Here is a 26,505-nt window from a genome sequence, read left to right on the forward strand (position 1 = left end):
TTTACTTATGGGCAGATCTGCTTTCGTTTCACAGTTGACCTATGTGATGGAGACAATAATAAAAGTAAGATGATTCTCGTTCACTTTTTATTTGGCTTTTGCATGGAAGAAACAGTGTATCCTTGGCACCTGATATTTACAGTGCCATCTGTCTGTTGGTTTCCTTGCTGTGAACAGATTCACGGTAATGTGTGGGTGTGTGGGGAGGAAATCATTATTAGAATCTTTTCTGAGCAGGTCAACTCTGTGGCATCTGAGTGCCCTTGGGCAGTGCGGGTTGGATAACACATTGCTTTATTCAGCTCTCCTTGCTCTGTGCCTTAAGAAGACCTGCTCATCAGAGGACCACTGCTGGCCCCCAGCCTCCCTTTATGTCTTTTTAAGGTAGGATTTAAAGTAAGGACAAAAGGGCAGGATCTCTGAGTACCTACTTCCAGTGTTGGCCTGACATTTTTCAAAGTATTGCTTTCAGGAAAGGGAAGAGGGAGGAGTTTTTTCTCTGCTGGATCATTGGGATCCTACTTAGTGTTGTTTGAAGAAGTGGGTATATCAAAGATTCCATGCAAGACCTCAAGAGACCCCCCCAGGTGCTAACTGGTTGCCTTATCCCTCCCCTGTCCAACACCTTTGCGCTCAGTAGCTGTGCTCATGATAGAACCTGGCATTTTGTAGAGGATCTTAGGGTTTTTAAAGCCATTTTATAGATGGTATCGCATTTTCTCCTCAGAATAACCCTCTGAAATGGTCTGGGCAGGTATTAATCTTCAATTTATAGATGAGAAAATTGAAGCCAAGAGAAGTCAAGCAACTTGCCCAAAATTGTATCATTCTAAATCAACAGCCTGGAGGCTAGAGCTCATTCCTCCGGGAGCTTAATCCAAAAGTCTTGTTAACCATGATAGACAGAACCAGATTCCTTCAGAGACCTTCTGGATACCATACTTGAGTGAGCTTGCGTGGAGTAAGAAAAAGAGTGGTGGGCTCAAAATGATCTAAAGAAATGTGAAAAATTCTTTAAGATAATGTATTTTCAGTCTTTTCCTCCTTTCCTTCCTTTCGCCTCTTCCCTGTCAGCAAGACTAGAGCCTTACTGGGTCTCATGGAACCACACGTTTGTTACTCCTGTCTTTCAACTTTGCAGAAAATTTGACAGGTAAAGTACACAAAACTTGTAAACTCTGGCTGTCCAGCAGGGAGGGGACTTTGTATGAATAAGGTTAACTAGAGGTTGATTGGTGGTAGCATCTGGCCCGGTAGTCTGTGATAGGTATGTGTTAAGTGACAGGAAAAAGGTTTTGATGGGTCAGCCCAAGACCTGGTGCTGGTTCAGCTGCAGAAGGCTGAGTTGTATGGGACCTGAAAGACCATCTAGTTAAACTCCCATTTTCAAGTATTTCAGAGAGTGTGGGTGTTACTGCCATTATCTGCTACCAAAATAATGCTGCATAACAAATAAAACCTCAGTGGCATATTGCAACAAATGTTTATTGCTCATGGGTCTTGGATCAGCCAGGGTTCAGCTGTATAGCTCTGATGATCTTGGCTAGGCTTGCTGACGTGTTCCATTTAGCCATTGTTGGCTGATCTAGGCTGGCTTCAGCTGGGAAGAGTGGGGCAACTCAGCCCAGCTCCATTTGTCTCGGTCTTCCAGCAGGCTGCCCCAGGCATGTTCTCAAGGGGAGGGCAGTCATGCAAGAGCAAGAGAGGAAACAAAGTTTCTCAAAACCTGGCTTTGGAGTAGTAAGCTGATATTCTGTTGGACAAAGCAAGTCACCCGGGGTGGAGAAATATACCTCACCTTTTTGGGAGCAACTCCAAAGTCACATGGCAAAAGGTATAGATCGGAGGAGGAGGGTAACTATTAAATAATGGAGACATTACTAAATCTGTCAATCACAGTTACCTAACAGGTTAGGAGTAAAAATAGGATAGAGCCAGGCCTCTTTCCCCACTCCCAGACTCATGCCTTTCACACCATTTCTAGAGAATCTCAGTTTGCCTTAGAGAGGTATTTAGAGCCTTCAGTTTGTTGCCAGGCTTCCTTCTAATCCCTCAGTTGTGCTGGGGCCTTGTTCTCTGCCAACAGTCCCCTAAACCCTGCCGTGGTATTAACTCTTAATTAAGGTGTTTGCTGATAAAGTCCAGTGGTAGCTCCAACATTTTTACCACCAAAGAACATTTCTAATTTCTTTTCCCTATAGACTCCATGTTCAGAAATTGTTTTGTACCAGAGTTGTTAATTATTTTTCCCTTCAAAAATATGAAACATGTACAAGTGCCAAATAGAACTTCTGGTTGGCATGAGATACTGAATGGAGCAGAAGCTAGACCAAAGTAAAGACCGTCACTGCTTCAGTTGGCTTGGCCCTGCATTTTCTTGAGTAAATGCCCACGAGTGTATAGGCCTTTGGACTCTCATTTCTGTCTTCACCAATTCCAGGTGGAGAGTCCTGGTGACAAGCTATGCTTGTATCTTGAGCATTTTCTTATAACTAGACCCTTCTGACGACAAAACAGCTTTCCTTTCTATCAGTCACCCAATCTGAGCTGCTCTCAAATTAGGCTTAGAAAATTATTGATTATTCAAAAAATATTGATTATTCATCTCATTCACAGAAGTCATTAATCTGACCCCTGAAAATAAGTTGAGGCAGAGGTACAGGTTCATATCGAAAACTGATGTAATTTGGCTCTTGGAAAAGACTTTAAAAATAATAGCACTCTCTCTTGGGCAGGTAATTTAGTTCACCTGTTTGTGAGTTTCTGGAAATTTTAAATTCAACTCCCATAAAATATGCTAAGGATGGTGTTAGGAGTTTTAGTAATTGCAGTTCAACAGTGTATTTCACAAGCAGGAATTGTGCCCCCAGCGCATGCAGGTTTCCTTTTATCTCTGCATCGCAGGAAGGGTCAACTATGGAGGTCATTTTACCCAGCTGGAGTATTTGGTTCTTTGTATGACTCCAGCCAAGTAGAGAAGTCAGTGAGCACTTAGAAAATGGTTGCAACCTATGATTTAAAAACCAAAACAAAACAAAAAAACAGCAAAGAAAGACCCTGTGTTGCTCCAACTGCAGAAGGAAGAATTTTTCAGAGTGGTGTGGCATCATGATGTTTCAGGGACTTTGCATATATTACAGAGTACTGTAAATAATGGGTAGAGTACTAGAGGCTTTTGTGAGAGGAAGAGTAATCCCTATATATATTTTTAAACTTTGTCATTCATTTATTAAACACAATACGGGAGTTAGAGCAGTGCTGTCTAATAGAATTTTCCACTTTGGTGGGAATGTTTTGTATCTGCACTGATGATACCATACCAGTTAGCCTTGTAAGGTTACTGAGCTTAGTGCCATGGAGGAACTGAATACTCTTCTTTAAAAACAGCTTTACTGAGGTATAACTGACAAATAACTGCCCATGCTTAAAGCTACCGTCTGATACCTGTTGCTCCATGTGTACAACCATGAAACCATCATCACAGTCAAGACAAGGAACATTTCCATCACCCCCAAAAGATTTCTTGTGGCCTTTAATTTCTCTCTCATGTCCCTCCATATTCATCCTCACTTCTGTCCCTGGGCAACCACTGGTCTTATTTCTGTCACCATATATTAGGTTGCATTTCCTAGAGTTTTATATAGATGACATCATAGAGTAGTACTTTTTTTTTGATCTGGCCTCTTTCACTCAGCATCATTATTCTGAGATTCATCCAAGTTGTAGCATGTATCAAAAAGTTCATTCCATTTTATTATTAAGCAATAGTCTACAGTATGGATATACCACAAGGTGGTTATACATTGACCTATTGATGGGCATTTGGGTTATTTCCAGTTTTTGGCTGTTACCGATAAAGCTGCCATGAACACGCATGTGCAAGCCTTTGTATGGACCTCTGCTTTGATTTCTCTTGAGTAAATAATCTAGGCATGAAATGGTTGGATCATACAGCAGGCATATGTTTAACATTTTAGAAACCACCCAAATGTTTTCCAAAGTGCTTATATGATTTTACACTCCCCAGGAATGTATGAGCATTCCAGTCCTTCCACATGCTTACTAAGACTTGATATGGTTAATGTCTTTAATTATACCAATCCCAGCAATTCACATTGTGGTTGTATTTTACATTTTCCTAATGACTAATGATATTGAAGATATTTTCATGCATATGGTTATCTGCATATATTCATGAAGGGTCTGTTCAAATCTTTTGCCCATCTTTTAATTGGGTTGCTTGACTTTTTAAAATTATTGTTGTGATTTGAGGATTCTTTATATATTCTCAATACAAGTCCTTTATCAGATTTAAGATTTTAAAATGTTTTTCTCAGTCTTTGGCTTGTCTTTTCTCCGAACAGTGTCTCTTGAAGCACAGAAGTCCTGAATTTTAATGATGCTTAATTTTTCAAATTTTTCTTTTATGGCTCATGTCTTTAGTGTTGTACCTAGGAAATCTTGCTTTACCCATGATCGCTAAGATTAACTCCAATGTTTTCCTCTAGAAGTTTTAGGTTTTACATTTAGATCTACGATCCAGCTGGAGTTATCTTTTTATATGGTGATAAGTGCAAATTGGAGTTCATGTTTGTGCAAATGAATATTCAACTGTTGCAATAGCATTTGTTGAAAAGACTATCATTTCTCTACTGCACTGCCTTTGTACCTTTGCTGAAAATCAGCAGTCCATGAATCTTTGGTTCTATTTCTGGGTTCTGTTCTGTCCGTTGATCTATTTGTCTGTCTTAACATCAGTACTACACTATCTTGATTATTTATTCCTCCAACTTTATTTTTCAACCTTATTTTAGCTACTCTAAGTTGTTTGAATTTCAATATGAATTTTAGAATCAATTTGTCCTTTTTTTTTAAACCTGCTGGGATTCTGACGGTCATTGCATTGAATCTGTAGTTTGAATTGAAGGGAAGTGATCTCTCGACAATATTAGAACTCAAGACTCAAGTACAAGGTCTATCTCTCCATTTATTTAGGTCTTTAATTTCTCTCAGTAATCTTTTGTAGCTTACAATGTAGTTTTGTCACATTTATCCCCAAGTGTTTCATAATATTTGGTGCTGTTTTAAACAGCATTTAAAAATTTCAGTTTCTACTGTTTGTTGCTAGTACATGGAAATACAATTTATTTTAATATATTGATCTTGTATCCATCAATCTTGATACATTAATTTTTTTCTGTAGAGTCCAACAGATTTTCTATGAGTACAGACAGTTTTACTTCTCACTCTCAATATGGATGTTTTTTATTTTGGTTTTCTTTTTTTTGCCTTATTGCTCTAACTAGACTCTCGAGGACAATGTTGAATAGATGTGGTAAGAGCAGATATCCTTGCCTTGTGCTTTTTATCTGAGGGGAAAAAACAATCCTTTTACTATGAAAAGTGATATTAGCTCTATGTTTTTCATAAATGTCTTTATCAAGTTAGTTAGTTCCTTCTATTCCGAATTTTCTGAGATTATTTTTTCATCAGGAGTTGGATCTTGTTAATGCTCATTATGCATCTTTTGAGAATGTAATTTTTTTGGTTTATAGTCTGGTGAATTACATTGATTTTGAAATGCAAACCAGCCTTACTTTTCTGAAATAAATCCCATTTGGCCATGATATCTTATCCTTTTTATATACTATTTGATCCATTTGCTAAAATTTTTGTTAATGTGTGTGTGTCTATATTTATGAGGGCTATTGGTAAGTAGTCTTTTAATACAGCATCTCTTCTGGGTTTTCATAACAGTGTGATGCTAGCTTGATACAATGAGTTGGAAAGAATTCTTTCATTTCCAGTTTTCTGAAAGAGTGTGTAAAATTGGTATTGTTTCCTCTTTAAGCTATTGGAAGAGTTCACCAGTAAATGGCCAGAGTTTTCTTTGTTGGAAGGTTTAAAATTACAAATTCCATTTTTCTAATAGATGTGGTACTGTTATTTTGTGTTTTTCAAGGAATTTGTCTATTTCATCCAAGTTCATAAATTCATTGTCATAAAGTTGTTCATAACACTTTTTATTATCCTTTCAATGTTTGTAAAATTTGTAGCGATGCCCCTTCTGTTATTTTTGATATTGGTAAAACATGTTACCTCTTTTTTTACTGATTAGCTTTGCTATCTGTTATCAATTTTGTTGGTCTTCTCAAGAACCAGGTTTTGATTTCATTGATTTTTCTGTTTTTATGCTTTCTATGTATTGGCTTCCACAGTGATATTTATTATTTACTTTCTTCTACTTTGGGTTAATTGCTGTTCTTTTCCTAGTTTTGTAGGGTGGAAGCTGAGGTCATTGATTTGAGACCTTTCTTATTTTCGTTTATAATTATTTAGTGCTGTAAAATGTCCCCTAGGTACTATTGTAGTGGCATCCCACAAATTTATTTATGTGTGTGTGTGCGTGTATATATGTACGTATATATTTTATTTACTTATATTTAAATTTTTATGTACTTCTCAATACTTTCTCTGTTCTCTTTTGGTGTCTCCTTTGACATGTGGTTTATTTAGAAATGTGTTATTTAGTCTCCAAATACTTAGAGACTTTCCAGAGATTTTTCTGTTACTATTTTCTCATTTAATTCCATTATAGTCAGATAACATACTTTGTATGACTGAATCCTTTTAAACTAATTGGGAATTGCTTTACAGCCCAGAATATAGTCTCTTGTTGAATGTTCTGTGTGCATGTGACAAGAACGTGTATTCTGCTGTTGCTGGTTGAAGTATTCTATAAATGTTAATTAGGCCAAGTTGGTTGTAAGTGTTGTTCAAGTCTTCTGTATCCTTACTGGTTTTCTGTCTATTTATTCTATCAATTATTGAGATAGCATTGAGACTTCAACAATAACTGTAGATTTGTCTATTTCTTATTGCAGTTCTATCATCTTTTGTTTCATCTATTTTGAAACTGTTTTTAGGTGTATAAACATCTAGGATTGTTAGGTCTTGATGAATTTCCCCAGTTTTATTCTTGGTAAAATTCTTTGCTCTGAAATCTACTTTATATGATATTAATACAGCACTCTAGCTTTCTTTTTGTTAGCATATCTTTACCATTCTTTACATTCAATTTATTTTATACTTATCTATAAAATGTGTTTCTTTTAGGCAGAACATAGTTGAGTCTTGTTTTTTAATCCGTTCTGACATCTCTGCCTAATGGCGTATTTAGACCATTTACATTTAAGGTGGTTATGGATATGGTTACGTTTAAGTCTATTGTTTCTTGCTATTTCTTTTCTATTTGTCCCATCAGGGTTTGGGGATTTTTTGTTGTTTATATTTTTTCTTGTATTTTTGGTCTCAAAATCTCTTATTTCATCTTAAATTTTGTAATATTTTTGGTTACAGAATTCTAGATTGACAGGGTTTTTTTTCCTTTCAATACTTTAAGGATTTTATTCCACTGCCTTCTTGTTTGCATTGTTTCTGATGAGAAATCTGATGTCATCCTTTTCTTTATTTCTCTGTACAGTAATGTCTTTTTTCCTCCTGCCTTCTGAGATTTCTCTGTTTGTCACATTTTTTTGAGCAATATAATTATGTGTCTCGGTGTAGTTTTATTCATACTTTTTGTGTTTGGGTTTCATTGAGCTTATTAAATCTGTGGATATATAGGTTTCATCAAGTTTGGAAAATTTTCAGCCATTATGTCTTCGATTATTTTTCTGCCCCATTTCTCTATATCATTTCCATTGGAGAATCCACTTACCATTAGGCCTCTTGAAGTTGTTCTACAGGTCACTGATATGCTGTTTGTTTATTTTATATCCTTTCTCTATGAGTTTCATTTTAAGTAGTTTCTATTGCTATATCTCCAAGTTCATTAATCTTTCATTCTGCATTATCTAATCTGATAGTTTCATCTAGTATATATTTTCAGCTCACACATTGTTTACTTTATCTTTATTATTTTGTATATGATTGATTTGGGTGTTTTTCAAGCATATAGAATACAGTTGTAATCAGTGTTTTAAAGTCCTTATCTGCTAATTCTAATATCTGTGTCAGTTGTGGATTGGTTTTGATTCAAGAATTTATTTTCTCTTTATTGGTCATATTTTTCTGTTTTTTTTTTTGCATGCCTTGTAATTGTTGATTGGATGCCAGATATTGTGAGTTTTCTCTTGTTGGATGCCAGATATTTTAGTGTTGCTCTAAATATTCTTGAGCTTTGTTCTATGACACAGTTGTCACTTGGAAACAGTTTGATTTGGGGGATTCTTGCTTTAAAATTTGTTGCATGCAACTGGAGCAGTGCTTAATCTATGGCTAATTATTACTGACTACTGAGGCAAGATCTTCCTGAGTACTTTACCCAGTCAGTATCCCATGAATCTTCAGGCTTTCTAGTTTTGGCAGATGGAAACAGGAACTATTTCTGGTCCTGTGTGAAGGCTGGCCATTGTTACTTCTAAATATTTTGGGTCATTCTTTTCCCAGCCCCAAGTAGTTTCCTCACATACTTGTACTGATCAGTACTGAGCTGAATACAGTGGGGAGATATTCTACAGATCTCTGGAGTTCTCGCTCCCCACTCCTTGCCATCTCATTCTTCTTTCTTTCTCTCTCCCTCTAACTCTATCCTCTCTGATACTCCATCCTGAAAACTTAGGTCGCTTTGGTCTCCCTGGTCTCTCAGCTCAATCTGCACAACTCAGGAAGTCTTCTGGTTCTCTCCTGGGTTCCCCCTCCCTGCACCACAGCCTGGAGACTCACCCTTGGGCCTTAGCTTTCTTATGTGAAAAAAATCAAGTATCTAGAACCGATTGGTAGGGTTGTTTTGAAGAATGAGATCATGTCTATAAAGCGTATAGGTAACAGGTACTCAACAAATATAAATTCCTTTTTCCTTTATATAGTATTATATATTATTACACATACTTTCCTCAAGAATAATTTTGTGGAGTAACAGTTCACTCACTACTCATGAGTCCCCCATGGGGAAGCCCATTTTTCCCATTCATTGTTCCATGGCTCTTGGATCTGATAGCATCTTCTCTTACCAGCTTGCTTCCCACAGGCTACTTACCTCTATTCTTTCTTCATGTCTACAAAACGCTTCTAATGCTAAGGGGAGTGTTTGCTAGCAGACTTTAGTAAAGATTCACAGAGAGAAATTATACAAACAATGAAAGAGAACTTTAAATTCAATTTTATTGATATTTCTAGATGCATCAGACTTTCTCAGCCACCAGGAAATTCTCACTGTGTGCCTACATTGTTGGCCTCAACTTTGCCAGGTCCTGGGATTTCTCTCCCACTTCCGCCCACTGCCTTCTATTTGCGTATGTGTCTGTATCTGTCAGTCCATCCTTGTCTCTCCTGGTTTTCTCTTTGTGTCATTCTGTTTATGTCCTTCTCTTGTGTCTCCTATACTCTACTCTCTCTCTGTTAGCCTGCATGTCTCTGTCTGTCTCTCTTCTTCTCTCATCATTCTCTCTACAATCTATCCAGTTGCATACTCACCAGTCCCAAATTCCTTTTCCTCTTCCACGGAGGCCAAACTAGCTCACAGCCTTATCCCAACTGCACCTTTGGCCTACTTTTGCATATACAGGAATTGAGTATAGTCCTTCTGCTCAACAAAGATCCAAAAATTTCTCCAGGTTTCTATCCTTCCTAATACAAAAAGCTGTTATAAGCTTTGTGATTACAGCTTTGCTTTTAGCATATGTGAGATTGACTTGGTAGGCAGGGTGCCCACAGTAGTGTTAAAAGGAGACATTTGCCTATTACAATAAGAAACCTAATAGAAGCTTCCTAAAGTTACCTTTTTCTCCATCATGGTCTTTGGAAGGATTTCCATTTTTGTTAAAAGGAGAACCATCCGCATGTAAATGACTCTACCTTAGTAAGCCATTCAACATTTGTTAAAAACCAGTGTAGGAACTCTCAGTGCAGATTATTCTGTTTTTGCCTATTTTACCACAGTGGTATGCTTCTGAGCAGAAGGGTCAATTCTGGTAAGGTGAGTAGGAAACTTCCCAAATTCTTACCAGTCTTTCAAACAGTTCACCGTGTTGATAACTATAACAGGCAATGTTATGTTCTCCATCTCACTATCAATGTCCATTGCCTTCATAGCATTGATCCCAGTATGTAAATATATATATTTAATTAATTGATTGCAAACTATCTTTCTTTCCAAACTATTACTTCTGTGAGGCCAAAGGACCATGTGTGATTCAAGGACAATTCATTATCCCATCCTGAGCCCAATGTCTGCCCTTTTAGGCACTTGATAAATGTTTATTGTTGAATGTAGTTCTGAGAAAGTAAAGTTCTTCCAGGCACAAAGTAAAGCCCATTAAAATACAACCAGAGGATTATGTTTATCAGCCAGTACCAACATTATTAGTGAGTAAGAGATAGAAGATGATGTCTCTTCTACATTATTCTACTGTTCTAGAGTTGTAAATAAGCAAAGCTGATAATCTGTGTGTCTATGCAAGCACCATCTCTTCTTAAATAAGAGCGTTACAAAGCTTTTGGCTAACTGAAAGAAAGTGCGTTCAGACAGAAGGCTGCTTATGTGGGTGTGCGTATTGAGGATGTGATTGAGTGGGGTGGAAAGGGAGGAGGAGGACAGAAGAGAAGACACTGTCAGATGAGTCTCTGACTGGAGTGCCCTTGAACTCTCTCTAACCTTTGGGTAGACAGCTGTGTGGAAGAGGGGAAGTGTGTGGGTACATATGTACCAAGTGGGATTATATGGCTGATTGGAGGAATCAGATCTACAAAAGAGCCCACATGAGTTTATTATATCACAAAAGTCTGGCAGTAATAATTATGCTAGTGTGAGCATGGAAGGATGTAGACTAAAGTGTCAGCAGTATCTTGGGTGCTGGGATGGTGAGTGATTTTTTTTCTACTTTGACTTTTTACATTTTTCCAGTTTTTCTACAATGAACACCTGACAATATGTAATCAGAGCTTTTTAAATGTATAACTTTTGCCATTTATATTTGGGGCAAATTATTTCGTTTTACAATCTCATGGAATGCAAATTAAAAGCTACCCTAAGAAGCACATAGTCTGAGTGTTGCTGAGTGATCAGGTAATTTGACAGCCTTGAGTCTTGCAATGTTTTATTGATGTTAGAGTATATAAACTGTTTGAAAATAAATATTTTTACTTAAGAAAATTTCCAGAAAAATGTTTTTCCATTTTCTGCACAGCACCAATTTTTGTCTAGAAGTTTTTTATGGCTTATTAACATGCAATCTGACCTCTATACCTTCTATTTGACCTAATAAATCTATAGATCTTTTTAATGAACTCATTTGACTGTGGCGAAAATCCTTGCATGTCAACTTTTAATGTAAATGAATTCCGTTCTAAAGACTTATAATTGCATTGGAAGCTGATTATAAAATTGTGCTATTAATTTTGATACTTTATATTCACTTCAGACTTATATTGTTGTGTGTTATTATCCATGTTGCAGAATATAAATAAATGTTTCATTATTTGCTTGGGATGTTTAACGAAAGCTTAATGGTTTTTATTTTGGCGTACTTTAATGTCCCAATAATTCCTCTAACTGCAAAGTATTTGAGTTATAAGTGGGACAATTTCCAGTGATATACTTCCTCTATACTGCAAAGTCTTTACTTTAAAACAGCCATATTTTAAACATAAAACTCAACTAGTTGGTTTCAACTTTTGTATTGCCCGTATAATTTCTATCAAAATCTTCTTGGAAAATTTACTAATCCATTATATTTGAAATCTCATCTTTTTCTTCTCTGTAGTTACTGTCACTCCTAAGATCTTTAAATTGTGATGACAAATCATAGAGTACTCCATACTTGCAATGCCCAATATGGGACCAAATGTGGCTACTGAGAAATTGAAATGTCGACTCAAAGTGAGATGTGCTGTCAGCATAAAATACACATTGGATTGCAAAGATCTATTATGGAATAATGAATGAAAATATCTCCTTGATACACGTTTCAATGATATTTTTTCTATACTGGCTTAAATAAAATTCATTATGAAAGTTAATTTTACCTGTTTCTTTTTACCTTTTTAATACAGATATTAAAACTTTTAAATTACATTTGTGACTCATATTTGTGGTTCACATTATATTTCTATTGGATCGTGCTGCTTTTGAGCTTGCTTCTTTGCCAGGAAGACATGTTCTTCCACAATTTGTGGGTGAATAAAGCCCTTAGTCCTTGCATACACCATCAAGACTTGACAAAATAGTACCCACCCAGGCTCTCTGGCATTATTTCAGGTCCTCTGGAACTCACTGAGGTGCTTCTTGTATATTGCAGCACAGGAATTTTCCCTGTTCTGACATTTGGGGTTTGTTTCAAGAAATATTTCCTATTAACCATTGACATACATGAATCCCAGTCATTTCTCATTGGATGAGGCTGAGACCCTATACAGTGCATCAAGGTTTAGCACAGAAAACCAGCCAACGGGAATTTGAACTCAGCAATCAAGAGCTTAATGAAATAGGCAGTCACTTGCTTGGGCTAACAGCGTTGCTGGTGTCTGCAATTTAGTGTGGATGTGGTGTGTATTCATTCCAAGGGAGTCAGCTGCCGTGTCAAAACACACCCACGTACGTCATCATATCTTCTCCAGATTTTTGATACGCTTTTACCTTTTATAAAAAATCTTCAGAGCCTAAGACACCCTTAAGCATGCACATATTTTTACATTTTTTTGTTAAACTTTTGTGATGCGGAATGACATGATAAATACTTAAATTCAAAGCATGGGCTTGACATTCTTGATTTTCTTATGTAACAGAGGTATTGGTAAAAAGTAGCAGTCTTCATTGGAGAAGTGTCTCTTTTTAAAATTTTTTTCTGAAAACACAACAGTACAGTGCCAGTTACAAATTGAAATATATTTTTTGTGGTAATCTTATTTATGAAAGCTGCCATTTGGGTTTTTTTGTGGTAATTAAATTTATTTATGTAAAATGCATGGCAGATAGCAAACACTAATTTGAAAAGATATATGCATCCCCATGTTCACTGCAGCAGCATTTGCAATAGCTAAGGTATGAAAACAACCTAAGTGTTCATTGACAGGTGAATGGATAAAGATGTGTGTGTATGTGTATGTATATATATAATACACACACATACACTGGAATAATACTCTGCCATAAAAAGAATGAAATCTTGCCATTTGGGACAACATGGGTGGACCTTGAGTATGTTATGCTAAGTGAAATAGTTTTAAAATAGTAAAAATGATCAAATTGAATTGTACTACTTTGTATTAGAGATATAAACTATTAATTGCTCTTGTGTATTTTAATTGATAGATTGTCACTTATATATTTTAATAGTTACTATATTATTTTAAGTCTACGATATGTGTAACTAATTATTTCACATGTGACTTATAATTATTTTTAGGAGACTATGGTTAGCATTTGTTTGAAACTTCAGGTTCTCTCGATATACAGCCACGTGTGTGTATGTTAAAGGAAACGATAGCATGGATTTTCATTTTTTTCCAATAGTGTGTGAAGCTAGATTTATACTGCTCTTCTCTAAGAGAAATGTTTCGCCTCTAAAGGGGTTTCATTGAGCTTCCAGCAGCACTTGACAATATAGGGAGGCTAGCATGAACTTAATCAGCTGAAAATGCTCTAAAGAACATCATGTCAGTTGTTTCTTAGATCTCCCACAGGTGTTTCACCATCCTGAGCCACAGGCTTCCTGCACAAGTGGTTTGGGTAAAGTATGAGTTTACAAAGCAAAGGATATAGTTTTCCTTTAATATGCACCCTTTAAAAAAGATCCACGAAGTTAAATGAGCCTCGAAGTACAAAGTGAGACTGAAAGATCATGTTTCTTCCTCTTTTTCAAAACTGTGGCTACAGAATAGAAGTCACACATTCAGGTGCTACAGGGGCAAAGCTGGTGACATAAATGGGTGACACATGATGAGTGGGGATTATGGAAAAGCAGACAGCTCATGCCTTTTATATATCATTTAGGGGGTTCTATTTGGTATCAAGTAAGACAGACTGAAAATAAGAGTGTTTTAGGCAAGATGGCTTTTTCTCAGATGACTTTTGGCAAAAAGTCTCAGGCCACAAAGGTGGCTCCATGGTCATCAGAGATGCGGGGTCTGTATCAGGCCACTACTGCTACATAGCAGACCACTCCAAACTCAGTGTCATAAAAGAAGAAGAATGGACTATTGCTCCTAAGTCTACAAATCAGCTGGGAGAATGTTCTGGCCTTGGCTGGTGTTTCACCTGCATCTGCAGTCAGCATTGTGTTGAAGAAGCAACTCTGTTGATCTTACTGGATTCTCTCACATATCTGGAGAACTGGCTGTAGGTGGTACAGGATGTCCTCAGTGAGGACAAATGGGTCCCACTCCACATGACCTCTCATCAGTCTCTAGCATGAGATGTTTCACCGATCAGCAGAAGATTTATGAGAGAGAGTAGAATCACTCAGGGCCTGTTAAGATCTAGGTTCAGAGCTGATACTCTGTCACTTCTGCCACCTTCTCTTGGCCAAATCAACTCATAAGGCCAGCCTAGATTAAATGAGTTGGGAAGCAGGTTCCTCCTCTTGATGGGAGATGTTGTAAAGGGCGTGAATACGAAGATGCATGAAAAATAAGGCCACAATATGAGCCAGCCCTGATGGCCTAGCGGCTAGAGTTCGGTGCTCCTCTTTGGCAGCTGGGGTTTGGTTCCTGGGCATGGAACTATACCACTCATCTGTCAGTAGCCATGCTGTGTTGGTGGCTCACGTAGAAGAACCAGAAGAACTTACAACTATACACAACTATGTCCTGGGGTTTCAGGGGGGAAAAGGGAAGGAAAAAGGAAGATTGGCAGATGTTAGCTTGGGCAAATCTTCCCCTGAAAATAAAAGAAAGAAATAGGCCACAGTAAGCCTACCACAAGCTTCTTCTATCTTTGAGCTCTACCTGAAGTGAGGATGGATGCTTGGCTTCTATTCTCACCTCATGGTCTAAGATGACTGCTGTAACTCCAGGTGTAACATTGAATTTTCCAGGCAAGAAAAGGTAGAAAGGGGGAAGGACAAATAGGGCTCATGCCAGCCTTCTGACCTATCTAATGAGTTTTCCTTGAAGTCTCACCAAAACACTTGTGCTCATACATCATTGACCACCACTGGCTGTGAGAGGTTAGGAAATATGGTCTTTTATCTTATACCTCATGTCCAAACAAATCAGAGTTCTGATGCTACGAAAGTCAGAATTGAGTCAGTAACCAACAGTATCAGACACATTAACCACAGGTCCCAACTTTCATTTTACTTTGATTGTTGGGCAGTGTTATCAAACATCTTGACTTTAAAAAAAAAACCCACAAATACAGATATTTTATGTGAAATATTCTGTATTTTATATGTGAGCACCTAATTTAAATATTTTTAATTTTTATTTTGAAATAATTTTAGACCTATAGAGAAGTTGCAAAAATAGTACAAAGAGTTTTCATATACTCTTCATCCCTGTTAACGTTTTACATAACTTCACTACAATTATCAGAAATATAAATTTAAAAATGGTACAACAACACTATAAATCCAGAGTTAGAAAGTTTTTTCTGTAAAGGGCCAGACAGTAACTATTTTAGGTGTCTGTCACTACTGCTTAACTCTGCCATTGTAGCAAAAAACAGTCCATAGACAATATGTACACAAATGACAGGGTCTGTGTTCCAATAAAACTTTATTTACAAAAAGAGGTGGCAGACCAGATTTGGCCCATGGGCTGTAGTTTGCCAACTCCTACTATAACCTGAACCACAGACCTCATTTGATTTCATCAGTCTTCCCATTAATGTCCTTTTTCTGTTCAAGATCCCAAGTTATATTTAGTTGTCATGTCTCCTTAGTCTCCCTCAGTCTAAAACAGTCACTCGTTCTGTCCTTATCATGTATGAACTTGTTGCTTTTTAATTATGCTCGTCAGTTATTTTATAGAATGTTTCTCAATTTGATCTGACGGCTTCTCATGATTAGATTGAGGTTGTGCATAGATACAGATGTGTGTATATGCATGGGTTAGTATACATACGTGTACTTCCTGATTCTGTCCACTGAGAGAGCCTAAAATCAATGACATCCTGGTAGCAAAGAGCACACCTAGTACCCAGATCTTGATTTCTAAACACTATTTTCCAATGAGGGGAACCAGAGCTCTTTGGAGAAGTAATTGAGTCCATGGCTAGGGCAGGGAAAAATATGAGTATCGTCTTCCACCCCTTCACTCTGAGCCTGTATTTGTCATTCGAGCTGAGGTGTGTTTCCTGGAGGCAACAAATTGTTGGATCTTGTTCTTTAATCCATCTTGCTACTTTGTGTCTTTTTATTGGAGAGTACAATCCATTTACATTGAGGGTGATTTTTGATATATGAGAGCTTTCATTATATCACTCATTTTCTGGTTTTCCTGTGTTTCCTTATTTTCTCATCCTGTGTGTTTTGGTCTACCCATTGAATTATGTGGTTTTTAATGATGTCTTTCTTTGTTTTTTCCTTATTTTTTGTGTCTCTGTTCTGCTTTTTAGTTTAGTGGCTACCCTGAAATTTGTATTCAGAGTCTCATGCATAACATAGTCCATTTTCTGGTGGCCTCTTATTTCCTTAGTCTAAACTGATTCAGTCCCTTTCCTCCTCCCCTCCTAAGTTATTGTTCTCATATTTTATTCCAACTTGTGTTGTGAGATTGTGGTTAAAGTGACAAAATTGTCTTTGTTTTAGGTGTTTTCCTTCCCTTTATCCTAATGCTGTAGTTGAATATTTGCTATCCTATTCTGATTCTGTCTCCTTACTCTGTGTTTTGTGACCCCCTTTCTCCCTTTTTCTCTTTTTTCAGGTATGAGGGCCTTCTTGAGGATTTCTTGTAGGGGGAGTCTTGTGGCTATGAAGTCCCTTAGCTTTTGTTTGTCTGGGGAAGATTTAATTTCTCTCTCATATCTGAGGGATATTTTTGCTGCATAGAGTATTCTTGGCTGAAGATTTTTATCTTTAAAAGTTTTGAATATGTCTTTCCATTCTCTCCTAGCTTGTAAGGTTTCTATAGAGAAATCTGCTGAAAGTCTGATAAGGGTTCCTTTGTAGCTTATTTTCTTGTGCCTTGCTGCCCTGAGTATTCTTTCTTTGTCATTTATTTTTGCCAGTTTTACTACTATTTGCCTTGCAGTAGGTCTTTTTACATTGACAAATCTAGGAGACCTGGAAGCTTCCTCCACGCATATTTCCCTCTCATTCCCTAGATTTGGGAAGTTCTCTGCTCTTATTTCTTTGAACGTGCTTTCTGCTCCATTCTCCTTCTCTTCACCTTCTTGAATACCTATAATTTTTACGTTGCATTTCCTTGTTGAGTTGGATATTTCTCGAAGACTTTCTTCATTTCTTTTTAGTCTTAGTTGTCCCTCCTCCTCTGTCTGGAGCATTTCAACATGTCTATCTTCAATTATGCTGATTCTCTCCTCTATAGTGTCCACACGAGCATTCAGGGAATCCCTATTTTGCTTTATCTCTTCCACTGTGTCTTTCATCTCTAATATTTCTGATAGGTTCTTCTTTATAGTTTCAATCTCTTTTGTGAAGTAGCTCCTGAACTCGTTGAATTGTTTCTTTATATTCTCTTTTACCTCATTGAGTTTTTTGATGATAGATATTTTGAATTCATTGTCATTTAGTTTACTTATTTCTGTGTCCTCAGGACTGAGTCCTTGGTGCTTATCATTTTCTCTCTGGCCTGGAGATTTGATGAAATGCCTGATGTTGGAAGGACGGGACTTTCCCATTCTGATATTATTCGGTTGCAGTTACAGCCTATTGCCACTGGGTGGGGTTTGTCAAGAGCTGTGTATTCTGAGCCCCTCCGCCTTCAGCCGAGATGGCACCAGGTGGGTCGGGGGAGGGGCACTTTCTCCTGTGCGCCAGCCTGGATCTCCCGATCACATCTGGCTATCTGGTCTCCTGGGAGTCTTGGTTTGATGAGGTCACCCTGTGTGAAAGCTTTCACCCTGTTAGAGGGCCTCCCTCTAGGCTGCAAGTGGGCCAGGGAGTCCTGGGAAATCCTGCAGCTGCGCAACCCCTCCCCTACTCCTTCCCTCAGGGAGCCTCCTGAGGGCAGCCACCACAGTCTTTAGGGGAGAGAGCAAAGTTCCCTCTTAACCCCATTCCAGCTCCTCCCAGGGGGTCTCCAGCCTCTCTGCCCTCTGACGTGTGGCCACCATGACTCTCCGAGGATTTTTGTGCTGTTAGGGTATTATCCATTGGAATACGATTGCTTTTTGTTGTATGTTGGCAGGGAGAGAGTCCTGGGCAGGTTCATTCCGCCATGATGCTGACGTCACTCTAGGGCAGGGAAAATATGAGAATTTCGCAGAAGATTTGTGTTGTCAAAAAGTAAGGTAGCATTCACAAAAGAACAGGAGCATGTGAAAAGGACACATGAACCAGCCAGCCCTGATGGCCTAGTGGTTAAAGTTCGGTGCATTCTGCCTCAGTGGCCCAGGTTCAGTTCCTGGGCATGGAACCACACTGCTCGTCTGTCAGTAGCTGTGCTATCATGGCAGCTCACATAGAAGAAGTAGAAGGACCTACAACTAGAATATACAACTATGTATGGGGGCTTTGCGGAGAAAAAAAAGAGAGAGGAAGTTTGGCAACAGATGTTAGCTCAGGGCAAATCTTTCTCAGCCAAAAAAAAAAAAAGAAAAATTAACATATTTCTTAATTTGGAAAAAAAATAAAGGACATGTGAACCAATCTGAAGAGTTATAAATGGCCAAAACTGGGACAAGTTGAGCAAGCAAATATGTAATGAAAGTTGGCTTATAACCCATAGAATTAAATAAACCTCCCCCAAGTATAGTATGTGCTGATATGAATAAATAGTTGAATATATAAATGGGGTGAAGGGACAGTTCTCCTTTATAGAATAATTCCAGTTAATACATGGAAGTAAATAAATTCCAATGAAAGAATGAGAGGAAATAGAAAATTACCATTAGGCAAATGCCACAGTAACAACTATTGAACACAACCACTGATGGACGCTAAAATTAGTGGACTAAAATTTGTGGAGAACGGGAGATTTGCATAGTCTCTAACGTGTCACCCCCAAAATATTTACTAATTAGGAAAGGGGAAAAAGAGTAACATTTTACTACTGGCAGATACTGCCTTCACCAAATGATCAAGGTTAACATCACCCGTAATAAGACTTATGAAGAATGAACCCCCTATTTCAAACATTTTAAACATCAATTTGGTTAAATAGTCAGATTTTTGCCCTTGTGTCCTCAGTTTGCAACCTCTATCATGAATTCACCTTTGATAATACTTAATTTGCCCCAGCTTTGTCATTGCTTTAAAAAACTAAAAATTAAAAAATGAATACGTTGTGGTTTTTTTACCTCCTAGAAAACAGTATATTTTCTTGCTAACCAAAAAGGTTGAAGTAGAATGCATTCACAGTAGGTTAAATGAAGTATATGTGTGTTTGGTGTTTACCGTATTTAAATCACACAGTTGATAGAGTTTCTAGAAAGAAAACAGAGTAATTACACTGGGTTTAGTAACTACACTAGATTTAAAAGAAAAATCAAGAAGACTCTAAATGGATACGTCTATGGGCCAGTCATTCCAAACTTATAACTTAGACTCACTATTCTATTGAGTTAAACATGTCCCAGGGCATATCTCTTTAGTTTCTAGCACATGTAGCTGATCATTCTGCTTTTGGCACTAACACTTTAAGTACTTGACAAAAATCCTTGTGCTTTTTGCCTTTCCGCGTATATGTGATCTAAGTTCTATTGTATTTTTCTTTGCTTAGAAAAATTCCTATGCTCCATTTCGTCATGCATTTGATTAACATCAGTTTCACGTAGAATCACTTACCCTTATCAGGATTTCAGTTTCTTGAACCATGCCACCCAGTTGAAGATGAGTTCCAGAAGTGAAATTGCTGTCTGTAGCCATCACAAAGAGAGACGGTGTTGCCATGGCTGCTGCTTTTTGACTGTGACATTTCTAAGTTGACTGAAGTGTGGTCATGCTTTGGATATACATTTTAGCTGACTCTTTAAATTTAAACTCCTGAGCAGTCATATTGGGAGAAGTAACCAATGGCCCAGCAGACAAGATCCATAAACCTAAAGATCCATGAGTTCAGAAGCTGTGCCTGTGGATACAAAATTAGGTAAGAATGTTAATATTAGAGTGAGGTAATAATTCGTAGCATATTGCAAAGTTAAAAACCTAACAACACAAACATCACCAAATTAGAAACACGATATATTTTTTTAATAAGCTGCCCACCTCATCTCTATAATACCCTGACCCCTATACATTTTGAATGAAAATGCTTTGGTTATCTCTTTACCTTTAAATATGAAAATTATTTTGAAAGATCCTTCTATAGAGAGAATGGAAACATAATACAGGCTTTCCTTTAAGATGTCTATTCAAAATTTTTTATTACTGACATTTAGAAAGTTTATTTGGGCATCACATCTTGTTATCAGTAATGGCTGTAAACTTTTTTAGAATTATCAAATTTTGGGAAACCTCTATCACATTTCTTGAATGTGTGAGTCCTAAGATTTCAGTGCGTTTGAAGTTTGCTTGTACAATGACTAATCTTAGTACTCCTTAAGTTGATAAACCACATCAGCACTTGTCAGTATCTTCGTTGTTGTATCTATGATGAGGTTTGTGTTATCTTCACAGTCTTCATTTGTGTCAAATCAGAAAGAATTTGAATGTTTCCCTGTCGTCATATGATTCACTCCTCTTTGTTAATTGAATTTTCAAAAAGGAACCAATCCCTTACTTCTGTTCACAATTCTATTCACAATTTCCCTCTTAAGAATGCTTTGGTGTGGTCTGAAAATTATTTTGGTACAAGAGGCTTCTTTGATGATGTCAGAATAACTTCCATTGATTTAATCATTTTAGTTGTTTCTGTTTCATATTCCATTAATTTTTTCTTAGTTTTTAATTCTCTATTCTTTAATAAATAAATATAAAGATGGCAGAAAAAGGTACCCTTCTTAGACGATCAGTCTGGGGAGGTTGAATTTCTCATTTGTTTTAATGATCCCTTCAAAACAACTTTCCATATTGCAGTTACATGATATGCTCAAACCTTACTGATTTTCTAAACAAAACTTTTGTGAATTTTTGAGAATACGTTTTAGCATGCTTATTAATGTGTTGACGTACCCATGTTGCAAGGCTTAGGAAGCTTTATAAAAGGCAGACTTCCTTCATGCACATACACCCGGAGCTGCAGGGCACACTTATGTTATGGCAGTATGCCCTCAGGTCCTGCATCTTTGTGCACTCATGCTCGGTTACTCAGTACATGTCAGACAGAGATGTCAGAGAATACCTGGAAGCCATTGTTACATTGGAGTGACTTGCAAAGACTTAACTTTAATGGAAATTGACTGCAAAAAACATAACTATGTCCCACTCATTACAAACCAAATGCATCCCCAACTCAAGTTCTCCCTTAGCTAGAGCCCCAAAGTAACTATAGCCGTCCAATCTCCATACAACACACGGAGAAGTGTGATGTAGGAAGCCAGAATGCAAAGAGACAGCTGTCTTAACCAGTTGCTGTTAAAATATATTATTTTTGCATATTTTCCAAAAATATATGCCCATGTGAACATATCGTGAGGGTCTTTCCCAAGGCTGTGATGTCCATGAACAGATGAGTGGCTTTGAGCCTTCGGCTTCGTTGGCATCATGATACATTTATCTCTGTTCCATATTGTGCAGGGAAGATATCAGAAGCAAAGTCAATGAGGACATTGATGACAAATTAGTAGGTGAGCGTTGGCAATTCAAAGAAATCCTGAAATGCCCTGAAATCTTACACTTGGGAGAAGTTTCTCAAATTTGACAATAATCCTTAAAAAATTATACTCCAGTACCAAAAACTTTAATAAACTTTCTTAAACTATAAATTTAAAACAATTTTTTCAGTCAACCAGGCTGTGTAAGTGAAGGAGCCTGGGTTCTGTGGTTCATTCATTTCTTTATTATTCAGTTTGTTACTAATTTGCTACTACATTCTATTTGTAACACACAAGCAGCCTAGAATGTAAGAACAGTATTGTGTCACCCACAGCCATTAGGATTGGCTGGCATGAGGTGCCACTGCATTCCTCATAATGGGTAAAGAAGGAACATCCTGTATCAGACATCTCTTGTCATGAAAATGCTGCCTAACAACCAGCCAAACAATTATTTATACATTTAGTAAGTTCACCGCTCTGCTGGGGTCAGCTGATCTGAGCTGGGCTTGCTCAGGCATCTTCAGTCACCTGCAGGTCAACTAGTCGGCTCTGCTGATTTGTTTGGGCTTGCACCAATTTGTCAGGTGTCTGTTGACTTATCTAGGATGCCTTTGGCTGGGGCGACCACAGCGATGCTATTTCTTTGCTCGTATCTCTCATTCTGCACCAGCTAGCCTCAATGTGTTTTCCTAACGATGGCAGACGTGCAAGGAAAATCAGAAATGCACAAGCGCTTGAAAATATAGGAAAGCTGCTAATGTCCCATTGGCCAAATCAAGTCACGTAGACACAACTAGAGTCGGAGGGTGACCTAAAAATTTACTTGGGAAAAAGCATGGATACAGTGAAAGATGAAGTATTTGGGCCATTTTTTGCAGTCAATCTGTCACAGTATCCAAAACAGAAGGTTTGATTTTCTGACCAACTCATTTGCTGTGGTCTGAATGTTTGCGTGCCCCCTACCCCCAAAAAGAATTTATTGAAATTCTAACCCCAAAAGGCGATAGTGTTAGGTGGCGCTTTGGAGAAGGGGGATTAGGTCATGCGGGTGGAGCCCTCATGAATGGGATTTATGTGCTTATAAGAGAGATCCCATAGAATTCCCCAGTCCCTTCCACCGTGTGAGGTTGCAACCCAGAAGCAAGCTGTCACGCGACCATGCTGATACCCCTGAGCTTGGACTTCCAGCCTCCAGAACTGGGAGAAATAAACTTCTGTTGTCTCTGAGCTACCCGGTTTGTGGCGTTTTGCAATAGCAGCCTGAACAGACTAAGGCAACTTTTAGATCTGTTCCTCCCCAGCTGTCTCCCAGCTCAGTAAGTGGCACTGCTGGACCCTCTGCCTGCTCGGGCTGAAATACCTTCTCTTGTGCCATAGCCAACCCATCAGTGAGCCGTCTCTACTCTCAAAGTATGTCTAGAATTAGACCACTTCTCAGGGTCTCCACTACCAGCACCCTAGTTTCGCCTCTACTGGCTAAATAGCCTCTGAACTGATATTCCTGCTTTCATTCTTGCCCTCTGGCAGTGTTTCCGCCATATGGAGGAACACATTTCAAATGTAAATTACATCCTGTCACCTTCTGCTCAAAGCTGTCTCATGGCTTCCCTATCATACTTAAAGTGAAATCCAGACTCTTTACCGTGATCTGTAAGGCCACCCATGGTCTGGTCACTGGCTACATGCCTTGCCTTATTTTTATACCGTTGTGTCTTCATTGACTCCACAACAGCCACATGGGCCTTCCGTGTTGTTCCATGAATATTCATGACCTCAGGACATTTGCACGAGCTGTCTCCATAGCCTGGAATACTGTTGACCTCACCGTCCTGATACTCATTTATGTACTTCATTCAAGTTTCTCCTCAAATGCCACCTCTTGGGAGTCTCTTTCTTCATCTCTCTAGTAACTTCCTGTCATTCTCATTCCTGACCAACTTTTTTTCTTCATGGTATATGTTACTACTGCATATGATAATGTATATTTGTTGAATGATAAAATAACCTAAAAGAAGTGCTATAAAGTGCTAGAAGCCTTATACCTACCATGGAGGCATTCCTCAAATGGATCCCATGGTACATGGGAGAACAGACAGCATGGGAAAACCTTACCACCAAAAAAGTAGTGTCTCCCACTTCTGTCATTTCAAATGTTAGTTTGTTGTGATAGCTAAATACCATCTTTACCTGGGAAATTTCTAGTCATTCTCTGTTTTCTGGAATATATCACTAAGTATATATAAGAAATACATAGAAAAAATATGAATCATTTTAACAGCAAGTTTAGTGCTCATTGGCTACATTCTTGCTCCCTCCTAACTTTGACCTCAAGTCCCAGGGGGTGCTCTGGGATGCTAGAAAAGTTTGGATACCTGTTCAATAAGTCCAGCTCCTTCAACTGGGCCAAAGGAAGAGGAGCTCCTGTCATTGTGGGTGGCTTTACATGGGGGAGTTTACCCTGTGCCGCAGACTTCTTTGGCAGTCTCAGGAAGACCAGGAACCAATCCTTAACATCGTTTTATTTCTTGAAATGGAATTCACATGACATAAAATCAACTATTTTAAAGTGAACAGCTCAGTGGCATTTAGTACATTCATAAAGTTGTACAACCGCCACATCTATGTAGTTCCAAAACATTTCCATCATTTCAGAATAAAACTCTGTGCCCAGTAAGCAGTTCTCTTAATTCCCATCCCCCAAGCCTCTGGTAACCACCAATCTGCTCTCTCTTTCTGTGGATTTGCCTGTTCCAGATATTTCATATACGTGGAATCATACAATATGTGGCTTTTTGTGTCTGGCTTCTTTTACTTAGCATCGTGTTTTTGAGGTTCATCCACATTGTAGCATATATCAGTACTTCATTCCTTTTTATCCTAAATAATATGTCATTGTATGGCTATATCACATGTATTTATTCATTCATCTAGTAATGAACATTTAGGTTTGTTCCCACCTTTTGGCTATTGTGAATAGTGCTGCTATGAACATTCCTGTGCCAGGATTTGTGGGGTACCTGTTTTTAGTTCTTTTGGGTGTGCACTCAGTAGTACAATTGCTGGGTTACCACAGTGGCAACATAATATGTTTAAATACATAAAATAAAATGCCTAGGGTTATAAAAGCAACCAATTATGTTGACGTAGGGTTATTGACACATTAAATAAAATACATTTGTGCTATGGTGATAAGAGTTTCTTGATTTTGAAATATAATAAGATCTATTGGCAGGTCTAATAACTGCCAATTGCAAGTGGTATTTCAGGGTGTCTGCAGCAATTAAAATGTGGTGTGAAAATGTTTGTGGGTTTTTTTTGATCACAGGTCCTTATAATATTCCTGAGATTTGTTGCCCTTTGAAGGCTAATGAATATAGCCTTTCGTGGAACCTGTGAATTCTATCTAAATGAGCCCTGGAACTTGAAGTTAAAACCTCCAGTTAAGAACCCCTGCTTTAGAGAGGGGAGTGGTTATAGGAATGGACTGTATGGTAGCCCCTCTCCCCCGGCTAAGCCCTCACCTCCCCTGGTCCCCCACCTCTCTTCCTACCCCTCTAACCACCATTGCTTCATCTCATCATCTGTCTTTGGAAACCTAAGTTCAGCATCATTTTGGACAGGTGCAGATGGATCGAAGTGGAGATGAAGGAATCCTCATAGTCCGGGAACATTTTCACCAGATTTTGAGCTGTCATCTTTTATTGTTTTCTGTATCCAATTCAATTAAAGTTAATTTCTGTGTAACTCAGACAGTTAGGAATTAAAATAACTTTTAGTGCTTCTGAGTCCTTAAAGTCCTTACACTTACATCATCTGGTTTAATCCTCTGGAAATTGTGTGAGTATGTGCTGTCATGGGAGTACATGCTGTCCTTACCTTGGGTTCAAGATGAGGAAGCCCAGATACAGAACAGTTTAGTCAATCAAGTTCAAAAAGCAAGGACGTACCAATGGAGACAGAACCTGGAGTATCTGGCAGATAAAAACTTTAAGTGCTTTTTTCTGGTAGACCAGAAAACCAGGGTATCCAAACTTAATTGTTCACTTGGTTTTTCAGCATAAAAATTAATTTCTCCTAAAATAAAAGCCAACACATTATAAACTGCTCTTCCAGATGAAAAGAACATTAACATGGGAATATCACCTATAGTTTGTAATCCTGAAAAGCTCAGTCCTTCCAGTCTTAGGGGAAATGTCTCAGAGATAAAGGCCAGACATTCAAACAGGATATTTTCCTCTAGGAAAATGTTGAGATTATTTTTAAAAATTGAGTTTCATTATTACCTGAAAAGAAAAACAAAATAGTGCCCAATCCATATTTGAGGAAATCCAAAGACAGCAAATAGTTCTGTGGGCTCTCAAAGTTTCCCTGGAGAGGATTCAGAGCAGTTGACAAGCGCATACATAATTACTGCAAAAATGCAATCCCATATGTCACAGTTACCTTGCTTTGAATCAAAGAAAATCCGTTTTGGAGCGGATTAAGTTTTCTACTCCCCTAAAGTTACTTATTCAAATTTTCAGTGTTTCTATTATGTTGTTTTCTCCCATGGAGGCAGAACACATCTTATTCCAACAGTGAGGGAAGAGGAAGGGATGCCGAGCTCTGGCTATAAATATTTTATTATATGGAGAGACAGAGATCACAGAGGGGCAGATCAGTAGCAGAAAACAAATGTGATGTTG

General features: G+C 38.0%; 1 protein-coding gene across 14 annotated transcripts in view; it reads left to right on the top strand.

The window, feature by feature from the left end:
* The window catches only part of PAK5 (p21 (RAC1) activated kinase 5), a 310,095-nt gene that overhangs the window by 87,063 nt on the left and 196,527 nt on the right, over positions 1–26,505 (top strand). For 11 of the 14 annotated variants that reach the window (XR_011430892.1, XR_011430889.1, XR_011430887.1 and 8 more), the window contains exon 1: positions 20,008–20,211. The exons of the other annotated variants lie outside the window; for them this stretch is intronic. The gene's annotated coding sequence lies outside the window, so the exon portion shown is untranslated. Of the gene's footprint in view, positions 1–20,007; positions 20,212–26,505 lie in introns of those variants that run through there. 14 annotated transcript variants of the gene reach the window in all.

Source organism: Equus caballus, chromosome 22, assembly GCF_041296265.1.
Source record: "Equus caballus isolate H_3958 breed thoroughbred chromosome 22, TB-T2T, whole genome shotgun sequence".
Classification (NCBI taxonomy): domain Eukaryota; kingdom Metazoa; phylum Chordata; class Mammalia; order Perissodactyla; family Equidae; genus Equus; species Equus caballus.